An 18027-nucleotide genomic window follows, 5' to 3' on the forward strand; every position below is an offset into this window, starting at 1 on the left:
TAATTAAGTAAACAAAATACAGTACTTTATCATCAAGGAAAAAAAGTAAAAGGTCAAAAAACATAATTTACATTTAAATAAAAGTGAGTTCATATATGTTTTAGCTATGAGTGCATAATAAAATTAAAATTCTACACATAATTTCAAGTATTAGTCACAAATGCAGTTAACTGAAAAATAATTTTCCTCTTCTTGGTAAACTGATTATTTATTATTACAACTTTGTAACATTAGAAGTGAATTCTGAAATCAAGCACAGAGTACACTGCTAGGCAAGATTATATTTTAGTTAGACTCTTAGGAGAACTCTTAAAAACTCATTTTCCATCCTATTTAATATACATAATATTACTTACTGAAGGTATGCCCAGAGTATTTGTGTTAACTACCTAAAGTTTAAGTTATATTTGTTGAAGATGGTCATTGTCCTGTTGAATTGTTTGCTTCTATCTTCCCATTCCTACTTTCACGCCCTGAAGTGACTGTAATTCTTATTCCAATCATGAAATGTTTTGAAATGAAATCCTCTCATTCGCTGTCTTTTTTTCCCCAAGAGTTATCTGAACCAACTTCCTATTTAATCTTTCAATATTTTTCTGACTATTTGAATTTTCTATTTTCTTTCAATGCTATTATTCTTTAGTAATTTCAGCTTCTTCTTAATGCTTTAGTAACTTCTACATGAAGCAAAAGGAAATGACTACAATTCAAAAACTCATTAAAATCTTTAAAAAATCAGATAAAGTTTATCAGTGAGCTGTCAGATATTTTCAATTTTATTTGGTTAATTTGTCACAAACTTGCATTCTAAGAATCACTGGTCTTGAGAATCATAAATTTTAGAATATCAGAACATGAGAGATCATTTTGACTATAATTAAAATAAGCTGATATATTCAAAGTTACCCAACAATGTAGCAGCATATTCACAACTAGATCTCAGGCCTCTGCCTTCTAGTTGAATATTCTTTACCTTTTTCTTCTTACTAATAATACAAAGACCTTAATTCTTCCCTTTTTCCCAATCACCAAAAATTGAGGACCCCAAAATAACAAAAAGAATATGGGAATTATGTCTAATTAATTATATCATATTTGTCCAAGACCCTGTACTTTTTTTTTTTTTTTTTGCGGTACGCGGGCCTCTCACTGTTGTGGCCTCTCCCATTGCAGAGCACAGGCTCCGGACGCACAGGCTCCGGACGCGCAGGCTCAGCGGCCATAGCTCACGGGCCCAGCCACTCCGCAGCATGTGGGATCTTCCCGGACCGGGGCAAGAACCTGTGTCCCCTGCACTGACAGGCGGACTCTCAATCCCTGCGCCACCAGGGAAGCCCAAGACCTTCTACTTTTATTGCCTTTTTACTACTCCCAAATTTGTTACCTTGGTGTTTTTTTATCTGTTTTCTGTTATTTTTCTGCTCCATTTATCAACCTAATTGTTTAATAGAAATCAGAATCAGAAGCAATATCCTAAAGATCAATTGAGGTTTATGTGTATTTCTGAAATTTTAAATATCTGAATGCAAATTCACAATGAATAAATGTTGTGAGTTTGTAAAATATGGCAGAGTGATTTTGAAATCGTAGCTTATCCTCACAGAGAAATCTCAAGGAATATGGGGAATTGGAACCACAAAGGCAGCTGTTTGGCATGTTATTTATTCTCTCTCACCCTCAATTATTTTCATTGTATTTAATACTCACAATCAAGTCATAGGGTTGTTATGAAGAACAAATGAGACCTTTGTGTAAAATATTTAGTACTCATTGTAGGCATCCATTAAGTATTATTTCCTTGTAAAATCCCCTTATTTCCACAGAAAACTGTGGAAATTGGTAAATTCGTATACCAAATATTTTTAAAAAACTGTTTTTTTGAATAAATGAATGCACATGTTATTATGCTTTTTAATAACTGACCATAATAAAATAGTAATAAAATTAAAATTGAAATCTTACAACTACTTAATAATTTTCCAAAATACTAACATATATATGTCTTCTGTTTTTAAAAAGTTTTTTCACAATAATCTTTTCAGTTCTCTGAATATAATGGAGCTCAATAGGAGGCTGAATTTAATGACTGTTTCTTTTCCTAGACTAGCATTTGGAAGATTTGGTATATGCATTAAGTTTTCAAATTTAAGATGTTCATGTGTACTACATGATTGTGGTTGTGAAATTGTTTGAGTGTTTAAGTGTATTACTCTGAAAGTGTAATAGCATTGCATAATATGAAGACATTTAAAAAGTCTTACGTTGGGCCTCCCTGGTGGCGCAGTGGTTAAGAGTCCGCCTGCCGATGCAGGGGATACGGGTTCGTGCCCCGGTCTGGGAGGATCCCATATGCCGCGGAGCGGCTGGGCCCGTGAGCCATGGCCGCTGGGCCTGCGCATCCGGAGCCTGTGCTCCGCAACGGGAGAGGCCACAACAGTGAGAGGCCCACATACCGCAAAAAAAAAAAAAAGGAAAAAAAAAAAAAAAGTCTTACGTTAAAAGAATTCTCCTCCCTACCAAAGGAGGTTAAAAACGTGCACGAATTAATGTAACACTAAAAGCTGATCCTAGCAGAGAGAAAACACACAGAACAGAGAAGGTAACAACGGAATGGAGTAAATAGAGAGAATGAAAGAAATTTCTGGGTTGGACACACACATTTTGAAAATTAATTTAAAAAAAACAACTGAAGGCATCCATTAAATGGGTGCATATATTTGTTGAATGAAAGAATGAAGAAATGAAAGGGTAAAAGAAGAACTTGTGATTTTCTGGAGTGTTACTATTTTTTAAAATTCTGAATCAAGAAGTGAATTTCCGAGAATTCACTGTGTGGAATGAGAGGAAAGATACGAAAACACAGGAAAGATAAAACTACGAGGATCTGTAAAAAAGACTATAGTATTAAGAGTAATGGTTATAATGAACTGGAAACTGATAGTAGTTCTTACTCTTTATTGCTCACACATTTATGCAATTTCTCTTAACTTTATGTTTACAAGTTTATAGTTCTCACTGGAGGGAGTGTGCTTGGTCATGCTCATTTTTTTGCAGTTTTATAAAATCCTAGGTTAAAGAAACATTCCAGGTATTAGGGATTTCTAATTATCTTTCACGGTTGCAAATATTTAATGATCCATGACTTATGTTTATTAATATTTTGTGTGCCACGGATGTGAGTCATGGAAACAAGTGACAAAGTTGGTTGGTAGAAGCTAGATACTTACTCAGTTAGTCTAGCTAACTACTCAGTCTCCACAAATCGAAATAGCTTTGCTGTTCTTTCTTGATAACAAAGTTGGAGACTCATCAAGGTCTCAGCTATATTCTTCCCAAATGACAGAAAGTGTAACACTGATTGAAAGCTTAGTGACTTCAAAACTATTTAATTCTAATCTAAACAATATAATGTAAAATAAGAGTAGAGAACCCCAAAAGAGAGAACCGAAACATAACCTCTTAAAGATCATCTATATATAATTGCTTAGAAAAGATCAAGAGATGTATAAAAGAAAGTTTATCATGATTAAAGCTGATGTAGTTGGAGGCCATGATTAGAGATGACAACAACAATCTAGAAAAATCTCGGTGTTTAGTAAGATTTTCTTTCCTTGATGACTAGCTTGGTAAAAGTTTTCAGACAGATCTGGTGCTCTTAATCTGAAAAATAATCATACTAAGTAACTGTAAAATATTTTAAAATAGCTGTGCAAATAACAGACCAAGGGAAAAGAACAGAAAGTCCTAAGAATAGAATGGAGGTTGAGGAAGACTGGAAGAATATCTAATTTCAATTGCAATACCTAGGAGGTAACAATGTTAAGAAGCAAACAAGCTCCAGCATAAGTTTTGCTGTCCAAAGGTTTTTTTTTTTTCATATTTATTGGAGTATAATTGCTTTACAATGTTGTGTTAGTTTCTGCTGTATAACAAAGTGAATCAGCTATATATATACATATAACCCCATATCCCCTCCCTCTTGCGTCTCCCTCCCACCCTCCCTATCCCACCCCTCTAGGTGGTCACAAACCACCAAGCTGATCTCCCTGTGCTATGCGGCTGCTTCCCACTAGCTATCTATTTTACGTTTGGTAGTGTATATATGTCCATGCCACTCTCTCACTTTGTCACAGCTTACCCTTCCCCCTCCCCATATCCTCAAGTCCATTCTCTAGTAGGTCTGTGTCTTTAATCCTGTCTTACCCCTAAGTTCTTCATGACATACTTTTTTTTTTCTTAACAAAGTTATTTTAAACAACATTCTCCTTGGGGGAATCCACTTATACCACGTATCTTATAAAGGAAATAAATGTTTCCTTGCTCTGAGGTGTCAGGGTTATTAATAAAAAGAACAATAGCTAAAGTATATGGATACACTATCGTGAGGACTTTAAATATACATATCTGCATTATCTCACTGTTAAAATAATCTAAGCTTAATCTAAGAATGAGAAAAGTTGAACAAGCAAAAATAGATGCTAGACCAAAATTATTAATTGATTGCTATATATAATAAATATGGCAAAATTCAATTTATTTATTTATTCCAGGAGTTTGCTTAGTATAATTCTAAAATGTATTTTTCTGGATAATAAAGGCACAGAGCTAAGAGGTAAGAGACAGAATGAACACAAACCTTATTCTCAAAAAACTCATGAATCAGGAATATTTTTTAGGATGTTTTATGAAGAAACTACCTCAGCCTTTTGCTAAATAGCTCTTGTGTCAATATCAGAGATACTCTTCTAAATCACTGTATCACTAGAGAGACTTTGGAATGTATCTTTCATTTTATAAATATAGAAAGCCATACCTGCTACTGGAAATCAATGTTCATCATGATAATATCTTCAATTTTTAAGTTTGTTCTTTCAATTAAACAGGAATGATTTTTATGAAGTCCCTGTACTTCTAGAAAATGAGAAATGTAGATTCACTTCCAAACAGTATAATTCCACATAGATTTATAGATAAATAAGATACTTTGATACAGATAAATATATAATTTTCTAGAGAAAACATAACCTCTTAAAGATCATCTATATAAAAAGTCGGAAGGTGAATTAGAGGAGTATATAAAGAGTGTATTGGGACCCAGAATAAGAAGGATTTACTTTCATCTTGGGCAAGGAAAGATGGATTAAGACATAGCAGAAAGCCTTGGTATTGAAGAAGGGACTGGACTTAAATAGGAGAATAGTTTCTATGTGGAGGGAATAGTATAAAATGTAAATTTCCGAGAAACACCCAGGATTATCTGGTTTAACTTCAGCCTGGTGATGCATTAATATCTGTGAGATGGAAACACATACAGAGTGGGGTTCTATGCAAACAGAAAGAGGAAAAATGGAGAAGCAAATAATACAATTTAAATGTAAAATAGATTACATATATATAATTTATATGTAAAATATATACTATATATGTTATAATTAAATATGTATTATATATATAATATATAAAGCCCTTGAAATCTGTATATTAAAATCTCCACTCATTCCTTTTCCTTTTCTTTTTTTTTTTTTTTTTTTAACAGATGGAAAAGGCAACCCGGGTTATTACATAGTGGTCAAATTTACTCCAATACCACGTGAAGTACCAGGACAAACCATCAAACTGTAAATGTGCAATCATTGGCAATGACTTGCAATACAGTGCACTGGGTAGCAAGCACTGTGGCTTCATCAAAGAGAAAACTGTGACAGCCCAATTTAATTTCCTTCAATGATAATGTGGCAGTCCACACAGATAACATAGAAACTGAAAATACAATCTTGCAGGGCTTCAGCAAAACATTTTACATTGTCCCTTGACACAGTCACCAACAAAGTTTTGGACTTAAGAATGGAAAGTGTTCATATAATTTGCCAGGGACCTGCATGCAGACTCTGACTATTCATGGTCCAGCATCAATGTAAGTAACTAAAGTTTCTTAACCTTGGCACTATTGACATTTTTCCCAGATGATTCTATGTTGGGGTTGGGATGGCTGTTTTGTGCATTGTAGGATGTTTAGTGGAAACTCTGGCCTCTACCCACCAGATAACATCAGCATATCCTACCCCAGTCCTGTCAGTCAAAAATGCCACTATGCACTGTCAAATAGCTCTAGGGGGAGAGGGAGGCAAAACAGTCACTAGTTGAAAACAACTGATGTCAGAGGATATACAAGATGATGTCTTCAGAAAGAGATCACTGATCTACTGTCAGTTAGCTTACGTATTGATGAAGAGACTGCTAGTATTTGTATGTCACAGTGCCTTAGTCTGAATGGACAAGACAGGGACTTCGATGAGGTCTTGAAAAAGAGAGCTCTTGAGATAAAGGGTGAAAGAAAAAGAGATATTACAGGCTATGGTAACAATCTGAGCAACTTAATAAAATGTATTATTTTGTCTTGTTATAAATTTGTTTTATGATCCTAAAATTAATCCCTGTATTTGATAGGATAATTCTTACCTTTTGGATTAACATGAACTAATATGCAGAAGATAGTCAACCAAGTTTTAAAAAACACAGTTTTATTAGAGAACAGGAAGAAAAAAATAGATGCCTACAACTGTAAGAATGTCTCTTCAGTGCAGAAGATTAATCTTTCTAGCTTAACCTCATAAAAATCTTGTGAAATTTTCCACAGCTGCAATAACTATGGAAAAATCAGAGGATAAGGAATTGCCAGTCTGATTGAAAAATTATGTAAATGTTAGATCTTTGTTAAAAGTTGCTTTTTACTCTGAGTTCAAAAGAAGGATCAATGGTGTAATTAAAAAGGGATTACAAACTTAGGGGGAAATGACAGGTATTTAGTTTGAGAAATTAATTACCAGAATCACTAAGGGAGATCAAGTGGATAGCTAACCTCAATTTTAAAATTGAGAAATCCTTGCCAACTTAAAAATAATTTAAGAGAAAAGAATCGAAACAGTAACCATAAAAACCAAAAACACCTATCTGATAGCTCAGAGAAAAAATGTGAGAACATGCTTATTGTTTACTGTACTGACTACTGAGATTATGAGTAAGACATGGTACCTGCCCTTCAATTGTACAGTATGAATACAGAACTGGAGGACAGAAAATGCTCTCAGAGTCATCTGTCTCACCTTACTGGGAGTTCTCCTAATTCAGGGCCTGCATTCACTTTGAATATGAGAGTAAGTCTTTGTCTTGGTAAGAACACTACTACTCATACATACTATGTGCTCTCTGATATTTTTACTTCTGCTCTGTACCTGGTCATTCCTTCTTTTTAGGATATAAACATTACCTGTCTATAAAGATCTATGCCTCTTAGTATTAGGCAAGTAGATGAAATGTCTAGGATATTTTCCCCTTCAAACAAGACAGCTCTTTAAAATATATGAACATTGGGGCTTCCCTGGTGGCGCAGTGGTTGAGAGTCCACCTGCCAATGCAGGGGACACGGGTTCGTGCCCCAATCCCGGAAGATCCCACATGCCGCGGAGCGGCTGGGCCCGTGAGCCATGGCCGCTGGGCCTGCACGTCCGGAGCCTGTGATCCGCAACGGGAGAGGCCACAGTAGTGAGAGGCCCACGTACCGCAAAAATAAATAAATAAATAAATAAATAAATAAATAAATAAAAAAAAATATATGAACATTGGTTAGCATACTCCTTTAACTTTGGAAAGTTAGGATGGAGGATGAAGATGAAGCTGTAAGAGAAACACAAGGCTGCAAGCTGGAAAATATGACTACACGTCCTTCCTTTAAAAAGGACTAGAAGCAGAGTTTCACTCTCTGAAATGTCAATGAAAGCATTAATTCACCCTCCAGGGGTCTCTCTACCCCAATATCTACAGTTTCCAGTTTTGAGACAAAAATAGCAGTTGAATATAAAAATATTCAGCATTCTATCCTATACATTGTATCATTAATAATGTGCTCCCAAAATAGACCCATTATTTACCACCATCCCACCCTTGCCCCTACACCCAGCTAAAACATTCCAAACGTTGAGTGCAAGGGCTCAGTAATTTCTATTGCTTTAAGATATACAAGAAAAATGAAAGCCAACGGAGGAGTGACGTGTGAAAACGAAATTCTAAATGATACCACTCATGGAAAAATACTTTAAAAATTGATAAAACATCTAGAATCCACTAGGCATTGCAATAAGGCACAGTGCCTGGCACACACAAAATAAAGCCATCAAATTTCTTCAACTAGAGTACTGTGGAATAATTTCATAACTATTTCCATGAATCAAACTCAAAATAAGCAGTATCATCATTGCTATGAAAATATCACCGAATCACTGAAAAAATATAAACACCTTTATCAATAAACAGTCTTGAGTCTCTACAGCTATGGGAGAGAATTTACCATTTGTGAATGTACTTGAAATTGTTAAAGTAGGTCTTTAGTTGTTGTAATATTCTAGTAGCCAGAAAAAGGTGAGAAACTGAATCACAAGACGTTATTAGTCAGAAAATAAAAACAAAGTAACAGAACATATTTAAAAGTCACACACAAGTTATTTTTCAAAGTCTAGTAGCAGAGGCAAAAATGTTCTCCAATTAATATTGTGAGAGCGGCACTCAATATTTCATCGGGCATCTTTAAGCTTTTCGTTAATGTGCCTCTTGCCCCAGTTGGTCTTGTTTTCTTGCTTAAAGTCACTGCTCTTGGGCTGGCAGCTAAGCAGAAAACTAGTTTCCACCTCACTGGACAGAAGCATCAGAGATGTCAGTCTGTGCAACATGTATTGCCTTCTATTTTCTGGAATGTCCCAAACAGATTAATTACTTTTCTCCTAAAATCTGTGTAAGGTATTTTAGAAAGCCCTCTTAGAAGTTTGTAAGGTGATCATTTTTTATACATATGTATGTGTATGTATTTCTCCCTCCTCCCTTCTACCTTCTATCCCTCCCATCCATCCATCTTTGTTATTTCTAGATTTTACATTTTCATTGGAAAAACACGTTTCTGTGTAAGACTACAGATATATTTCTTCACTGGTGTGTTGCTTCATTCAAAATTACATTTTCTTGATCATTTTCCTAAGAGAGAAGAAAATGCTTAAAGGTACTGATGACCTCCTTTTTCTTTTCCTTTTAATCTCCCAACATCCAGTTATTACTATGTTTAAAATCACTTTTTGTAGTTATTACTTCAAAAATTTATTGGGGCAGCAAAACATATTTTGCCTACAGGCTCTTAGCTAAGCAGAAAGAAGGTTTGATAACCAGTGAGTATAAAGAGAAACAAAGAAGTAATTTAAAAGCACTGGCTAACCTAAAGGCTATGAAAACATGATAGCATAAGAACTAAAATCAGATCAGATCACTGGAAAATAAACACAGATACCTCCTATTTTCTCATTTCTATACCATTTAACTTTTACATAGTGCTGCTGGACTAAGAGACGGAATGCTATGAAGAACTATCTAACGTTGATTCCTTCTTCAAGGGCAAAACCATTTACAGTTCTAACATGCTACCACAAGATAATGACTACATTCCTTTACCAGAAAATGTGTTAATGGTTTATACGAGCAATTTGAAGTGGAAAATTAAAGTTAATAAAAATTTCCAAGAACATGAAAACTTATCCCAAAACATAAGTGTATATTAAAAAAGTAAGATACATCTCTTACACCTGCTTTTTTTCCCAGCATGCTGAATATTATAGTATTGCCTGCCTGTGACTTACTTCATTTTGAGAACAAATTACTGATCCACAAAGAGGGATGGTAGTGATTCCAACGCTTCCAAAAAAATCTCCTCATTTGCATTTCTCATTGACAATCTCTCATCAGAACAAAAATAATTGTATTCAGAACAAAAATAACTGTATTTCAAATGCTGTAAAATGTAAATCTCTAATTATGCTACAGTTTTGTACATGGAGTATTAGAATGATGATTGATTACTATGTGATATGTTTTCCAGCACTTCAGATCATTAGCAATTTGAAGAATGATTCAATAACTACTTATCTAAAGCCATGAGAAACATCATGATCTTTTAACAGTGGCACAGTTTTTACTAAATTATCTGGAGATAATAAAGATATTTTATGTTTAGACTCTTGAAATGCCTAACCACAAAATCACAGGAATATCTATTATTGTTTTTTGTTCCTTTCTCATTGATTAATAAATCCTCTGGCCTATAAAACCTTGGAACATGACATTAAGATACTTCTGAGCTGCTCTGACCTACATGTGTGCAGTAAATAAAAATAGTTCTTTTTCATAAACCTAAATCACATGAATAGTTTCCAACAAGTTAAATTAAATAACAAAATTTCCTTGGCAAGTAGGACCATGGTCCTTCTTCCATATAAACTGGAGAACCATCTGATTCTTTAGAAGACAGTGTTATTAAGAACTGATAAAGGATGGCAATTAAATTAAGTGGCAAGAAATATTTTTTTTTGGTCTTCTAAGATGATAAAGCTCATGCACGGACTTATGTAAATACAACAATATTTTTTCTAAATGTATTTTAAGAGGTTAAGTTTTCAATTCTTAATTCTATAAATTCAGTTACATGAGAACAGAGGTATACTTTGATGGGTGATTAGATGATTTTCCAAATGGATAATTAATGAAACCTGAGCTTACTGACTGCAGTGCATTTGAGTGAGCATTTACAGGCATCAGCTCATGCCATAAATGGAAGAACTGGTTGAAAGCGCCGCAAAGAAGCTTTTTCTAAACACAATAACATTGTTTTATTAGAAACATTACTATCATTTTAATACCTATGACACACCGAAGAAATTCATGCACATTTATTAATGTCAAAAGGAGAAATGTCATGATGTCAGGTCTTCATGAAGTATCCTAAAACTCTCTACAATTAGCGCTAATTAGTACTTTAAACAGTGATTTCAGCTCAACCTTCTAAAAAGTAAATGACTAACCCATAAAAGTAGCCTCTATGCCCGGAGACTGAGCTCTGTGATTAGGACTGAGTTTTATCAGAAAAAACACTGGAGACTTGTCTTGTCCCTGTCATGTTAAAATATACTATCTAACAGGTCAGAAATTAAAATATTAAGAGTGATTTACTTATGTAGTTAAAATGGTTTATCAGTGAGCCCAAACAATTTTTGTATATATCTTTTTCATTCAGTTGAGGAAGGAGGAGGACAGAGGATGAGTATAATCACTTATAGCTTCAACTCTTCTAATGTTACTGTTTACTCCTTCATAGGGGTTATTTACTGTTCTTCACAAAGTTAAGCTTTTATTTGTCATCTTATAAAATTTTTTCAACCAAAATAAATAGAGATAGCTGTCCTATAATTTAGCTTAAAGATCTCTTACATTGTGTTCAACCATCGTTTTTCTCAACTGTTTTAATTTGAATCTCTAGCAAACTGTTCTTAAGGAGGAAAAAAATAGATAAAAATTCCCTTTGTTGTTTAAAGCTTTAGACTAAGTTACCTCAGTTTATCTAGCCAGTTCATTTCATGCTCAATTTACCTCACTATACTTGTTCTGGTGCTTTCCTAATTCAAACTCTATGCATAAGTCAAGATACAAAAGAGGACCAAAAAGAAAATCCTGTTAAGTAGAAGAAATTCATTTGCTACAAATGGAATTAATGTTGGGTGGGTAGGGAGGTGCAAAGAACACTGACCTGGACTTCAGATTTCTCATCTTTAAAATATGGAATAAAATAAATATAAAACCTACAGAAAAGAAATGGTTTGGATCTCTACAAGCAACTGAATTTGAAACTATTTTATTTGTTATATAAGGTTATAAAAGTATTAACTAGCTTATGTATAGATGTATATGTATAGGCATATATGGCCATTACAAACATGTATTTTTATGTTGAACATAGTGATAAGAAAAAGTAAAGCAACTACTGGAATACATTTTGATGCCACTATGTACATTATACCTCAAAACTTTTGCAAATTTTTATATCACAATCATTTTCATTGCTTGTTGTTTTATTTCAGTAATAACACATGTGGCAGATTACAGAATCCTAAATAAGTAGTAATTTTAAAAAAATAGACAAATATACAAAAGTGCATGTCTGTTTGTTGGGAGGGGATGTATTTTCGAGAATATGTAGGTAGATTTATGTAGAATCAGTTTTAAACTGCACAACTGTTCAAAACAGGTAGTGTACTGAATTAAGAATATTATGATAAAATACTTAGGAAGCTAATAACTGTTAAATGATGCTCAGTGTTTTTAAATTGGGTCAGTAATAATCAATACTCTATTAATTCAGAACTCCCCTGTGTTAAACTAGTATTTCCTAATATTTAGGGTTACATTTTCAGCAAAGGTCTTTCACTGAACATTAGGAACATACGTCTGTTTCTTATAATTATGTTTATTGGCATAGTTTGAAATGTAGATGTTGAGAAAAATAACACAAATAATCTGATTTTTTCCCCTTCAGTCTGAAAAGGTTTGCTTTGAAATTAATCCTTAGATACTTATTACAATGAAATAGCAAAGGTTAACTACTGAACACTAGATTTATGAGATCAATTCAAAAAATTTCTGGTTTTCACTGACATTTGTCTACATGTATACATTCATTTTGATTTTTATCAGAACCTAATAATAATGACCATAAATTATTATTTTACTGCCATTTATTTTGAAAAACACTTTAACATACTACTTCTTATTTTAAAATATAATATTATAATAATATATAATAATATCCAATATTTTAATCATAAAGAAGAAATATGATAAGAAAAGTGTACTAGCAATGAAGTGGGTGTAAAAGCTATAGAAAAAAATGAGGCCTCAGCTATTTAGAAAGCCAGTCGTTAATATATAGATACTTTTTCTCTCCTATATGTAAATACTACCATTATAAAACAGCTTATTTCATCAAAGTCAGTTTTAATAGACTGGTTTCTTATGTTGCTTTCCAAAGACAGTAATGAAAAACAACCCCTAAAAAATATTATTCTTCAAATCACACTTAGTTATCATGGCCATTATTTCTTAAATCTGTATATTCTGACAGAAATAAAATTGACAGAAATAAAATTTCTCAATTTAGGTTATGGAAATTACTCTCAGAAACAGACATTAAAGGGTTCTAAAAATCTTAAAAATAGCTATCAAAACAGCAATCAGTGAAGCAAAACACATTCTTGTAAAAAATCAGCTCATGAATACCATCTGCTTTGCAATAGGATCCTGGCTTAAACTCTAGAACAAAAATATTTTAATAAGGAGTTTGTCTATTATTTAAAAAGCTCTAAAATTGTTCAACAAGTCTAAGGGTAGGAAAAACAGTTTAAACACTTGGCAGTTTATGTAATTTTAAGACGAGACAGAGGTGACAACATTTTAAATGTAGCTTATTTTAGTGCACAAAAGTGGCATGTATCATTATTGATAAAACGTGCTATTGCTTTTGATAGAAAAAAATCATTGCTTTTTTTTTTAAAGACAGATAAATCTTGGAATGATAAATCTAGTTCCAAACAAATCCTTTGACTTTACACTGCTATTTCTTCCAATGGCTATGACATTCTCTCCTGATTTTGTAGAGAACATGCTACATTAACCTCTTTTTTTTATATAACATTTTAACAATTTACTTGAGCAAAAATCCACTTGAGTCAGGCAGCATCCAATCTAGCAGATAGAAAGAAGCTCCAAAGAGCTGTACAAAATGAGTTTTACAGGCAGAGGGGAGCGGGAACAAGGAAGTTATACTTTGCAAAAAGAGTGAGTTTAACCTCCTTTCTTGACGTTCATGATCATCTGGGGTCATGATGTAAACAGTTTCATTGTGTAAAAGAAAAAAAAAGAGCATGAGGAACATGTTTTGGTGCTCTGATTTATGAAAGTTTCATAGGTGTGACGCTCGAGGTAATCCACAGACACACACAAAAATACTGGACTGAAATAAATCTGAGAAAGCATATTGTCATCCATTCAGCAAAAGAAGAAAAACACAAGGGAAAGCAGAAGGAAAAACTGTAACCCTGAACTACACAAGAAGTGTAGTACAGAGAATGAATAAGATTTTATTTATTTGTTTTGCTTTGCTACTATTTTTTGTTTTAGGTGGGAGCAAGGAATTGGTGAATCACCCCCAAATTAAAAGCAGTTTGGTGGATAAAGTGGTCTGTACACTAATTCATCAAATTAATTTACTGCTATAGAGAACCTACTGTGAACTAGGCATTGTTCTGGGCACTGGGGATATAGCAGTGAATATAATTAACAAAAATCCTCACCCATAAATTCTGGTTGGGGAAGAAAGACAGTACATGAAATTATAAAGAAACAGACATAGTACTTTTGATAATAATATGTGATATGGAGAGAAATCAAGAAGGGCATAAGGACAGAGTGTTAGAAAGGTGGGTGGTTTTCATTTGGTCAGTCAATAAAGGCCTTATTACCTAAAAGAATAACTTTAAAATGGTTATAAAGAACAGGAATCTAAAATTTCTAGAGAATCACCATTATATACTTCATAGACCATGAAAGGCACACAGTTACTAGGAGATTTGAAAATTTTTTCTACTAACCCATAAGGTAAAGCTCTTTAATGAGAGTCAGCAAATTTCTGCTGAGGAAATACAGAAACTGCCAAATGTACACTCCCCACCCCCCCACCCCCCCACCGTGAGGAAAGGGAATTAACTGGATATCTACAATTGCCAGACTTAGTGATGGGAAGGTTGTGTTCCTTTCATTCAATCATTACAGATGATTTGATCACTCTCCACTAGAGTCCACTAATTTTTAATTATTTGACTTCCATAAAACATTTTAATTGAAGAAGTCCACTGATGAAAGTTAGAAAACAATCTCTGTGTGCATACCACTTTTTCATTACAAAGCTTATTTCTTTCTGTGCTTTTTCTAAATCATGATGAAAATACATTATTTTCAAGTGGTATCTAAGTAGCAAGCTCAGCCCCATGGGAAGGAATAAATTCTAGATTTACTTTAGTTGTATCTCTTCGGAATTTTCCTGGGGAGCAATCAGAAGAACTCAAGTAAAAACGTGGTAATTTTTTTCCATCTTTACTCAGAGTTAAAATTTTCTAGTTGTAAAAGGAAGGAGACCACAAAATAAAAATGTCTGGTTATATAAAGTTGTCAAAAATAGAATTTGGCTTTGGGGCTGTGACTTTGATACCAGAGTGATAAGGTCTAGAAAAGAGATATAGCTCACCTCTTACAGACACAGGGGAATATTACATAACTCAATAAAATGATCTCTGATAACTCCCTGCACCAGTTATGCCCACTCTGTATTATTTTATGATTTTATGTTAATTAGTGCTAATTTAACCAATTACATCTATGAGATATCTTAGGCCTAAGCATGAACTCAAAGTGTCGGTGAAAGACTAACCAGATGATATAGACTCCTGCCTTGAAATTTGTGTGTCAAAAGTGTAAACACAGTTCCATGATGGAAAAACTCTATCAGAGTTAAAGGATCTCAGATAGTTGGATTCCTATGGAGTAGGAATGGAATAAATTTAAATCTCTGATGTTTAAAATTGCAGAATTAAGACAAATGTTTGGAAACTCCAGGAAGAGAGATTTTACCCATGTGGAAGAACTTTGTAATAATGAAAGCTCTCCAAAAAGCTTGGAAAATAGTTACTAAGAAAAAAATAACTGAGTATGGAAAGAGGACCAAATGCAGACAAAGCAACAAACCATAAAAACAGTCTACATTTGCCTATGAACAAACAAAAAGGGCAATATAGTGCTTTGATGTGTGTTATGAGTTTAAAAAAAAAAAGTTTGTTGGAAGTCCTGATACTTAGTACCTCAGAATGTGAAACTACTCAGACACAGGATCTTTACAGGTAATCAAGTTAAAACAGGTCTTTAGTGTTGACCTAATCAATAGGACGGGTGTCCTTATAAAGAGGGGAACTTTGGACATAGACAGACACACAGAGAGGGAAGACAATGTAAAGAGACACAGGGAGACCACAATTACAAGCCAAGGAACGCTGGAGGCTAGCAGAAGTTAGGAGAGAGACCTGCAACAGCCCTCAGAAAGAACCAACTCTGCTCACACCTTGATTTTGCACTTCTAACCTCTAGAACTGTGACAATACATTTTTGTGGTTTAAGCTACCTAGTTTGCGGTACTTTGTTATGAGAGCCCTAGCAAACAAATACGATACTTGGGCAAGAAGAACAAAATGATCCCAGTGGTGGGAGGTCAAGCATGAACTCTGCCTCATCCTGTATGTTACCACAGTGTCTGGAAAAGAGCAATGAATGGATGAATGAGATAATGAGTGAATGTAAGCACGAATAAGTTAAAAAATGAATAAACCTGATGGGGATTTAAATTGGATTTTTTGGGAGAGCAGAGGAAATGACAAGATAAAAAGACAACAAGCATGGTACTGAATTAGCAAGAAGAATCAGAAAATGTCCCATAAGCCTCAGAAGAGACTAATAAAGAATAACTGTCAGGTGCTAAGTTTAGCATTTTAACCCTGGCCAGGTTACTGGTTTATTAAAGAACCACGATAAAGGCACTAGCCTACTCTGGGCTTTGCTCCTCATCTGTAAGGTGGTTGGACTAATAGCTACATGCTATTTAACTTGTGCTCAGTTGTTTCAAATATCTATTCCATAACATCTTACAGAAAAACCCAGATGAACATTTTGGCCAACCCAATACATAAAAATAAACAAAGTGGAACTGACACTTTAAGCAAAGGAGGTATCAGTTTAGATTATCAACAGGACTTGCTAGGATGGGTCTAGATTGTGGCAATGAAAAGGTAAGCAGCCAGAGTCTTTTAATGCATGTCTTAACCCATTGCTTCTATGCTTATAATCCTTCCTTTAATACATTTATTCAATAAATATTGAAGGTCTGCTTTGTGCCAGGTGCTGTTCTAGGCTCTTGGGACTACAGAGGCAAACAAAGTAAGATTCCTGATCTTGTACAGGTTATGATCTACTGGTGAAGGAAGATGACATTTGATTAAATATATATTAATAAGTAATACACACAAATTTAGAGGGTGCAGGGATTCATGCTGATAGACATTTAGAGAATGAGGTAAGGAGAGCTTCTTTGTGGAAGTGAAATTTAAGCAGAAACCTGTACACAGGAGCAAGCCAGGCAAAGATCTGGGGGAGAGAGAGATCCCACCAGGGGTCCTGGGTGGGGATGAGGTTGGCACATCCAAAGAAAGGCAAGGTCAGGGGTTGGAGCAGAACGAGAAGGGGGGTAAATGTAGGAGTGACCAATGAGGTTGTGAGTCGGGATCACATGGGTCCTTGTTAAGAAATTTCTAATGTATCCTGATGAATCTTTTGAGAATCTACTGGAGAGTGTGTGACAAAATCTGATGTACACTTAGAAAATCACCCTAGGTGCAGTTCGGAGAATAGACTGTAAGGAAGGCAAGGGTGGCGAGGTCCATGGGCTAGGGCACAGAGTAAACAGAAAATGATGCTGGCTTGGTCTAAGCTCCCCACAGCCAAGGGAAGTAATCCAAACTTGAACTCAGCAAATCAGATCCCCTGGGACCTAGCCCTTCCTTATCTTTCCAGTTTCACTTATAATAAGCCCCTTCCTCCTCCTCTTTGCTTTATGTCTGTTCACCAGTCTGAACCTTTGCACATCTGTTTCCTCTATTTAGAATAACCTCCATTTTTCTCTTCATGGTCCAACAGAGATCTCACCTTCTTGTTTTAGAACCTCCTCTTTGAAACATTTCCTGGAACTTCCAGGAAGAGGAGAAGTTACTATAGAATCTCATATAATATAAAACTGATCTTTCATGCTGAATTACAAGTGTTACTATGTCGAACTGGATGGTGTAGTTTTTTTTTCAATTTTATTGGTGTGAGAAAATTAATGATATAGAATTTACTGAGCTAAACAAACTCACAACACTATGAATATCACTTAGGTTATTCTTTTCAGTACACCTAACATTTAGTAATTCATGCTTATAATTGAGAAACTCGTTTTAGTTTAAAACACTCAAAGAGTGTTTAGAAATTTGCCAAGAAATAAATTTAAAAATTCACATCTTAGAATCA

General features: G+C 34.3%; 1 protein-coding gene across 1 annotated transcript in view; it reads right to left on the reverse strand.

The window, feature by feature from the left end:
* PCLO (piccolo presynaptic cytomatrix protein) overlaps nt 1–18027 on the reverse strand; it is a 387939-nt gene that overhangs the window by 171043 nt on the left and 198869 nt on the right.

The sequence above is a fragment of the Mesoplodon densirostris genome, chromosome 9 (genome assembly GCF_025265405.1).
Source record: "Mesoplodon densirostris isolate mMesDen1 chromosome 9, mMesDen1 primary haplotype, whole genome shotgun sequence".
NCBI classification, from domain to species: domain Eukaryota; kingdom Metazoa; phylum Chordata; class Mammalia; order Artiodactyla; family Ziphiidae; genus Mesoplodon; species Mesoplodon densirostris.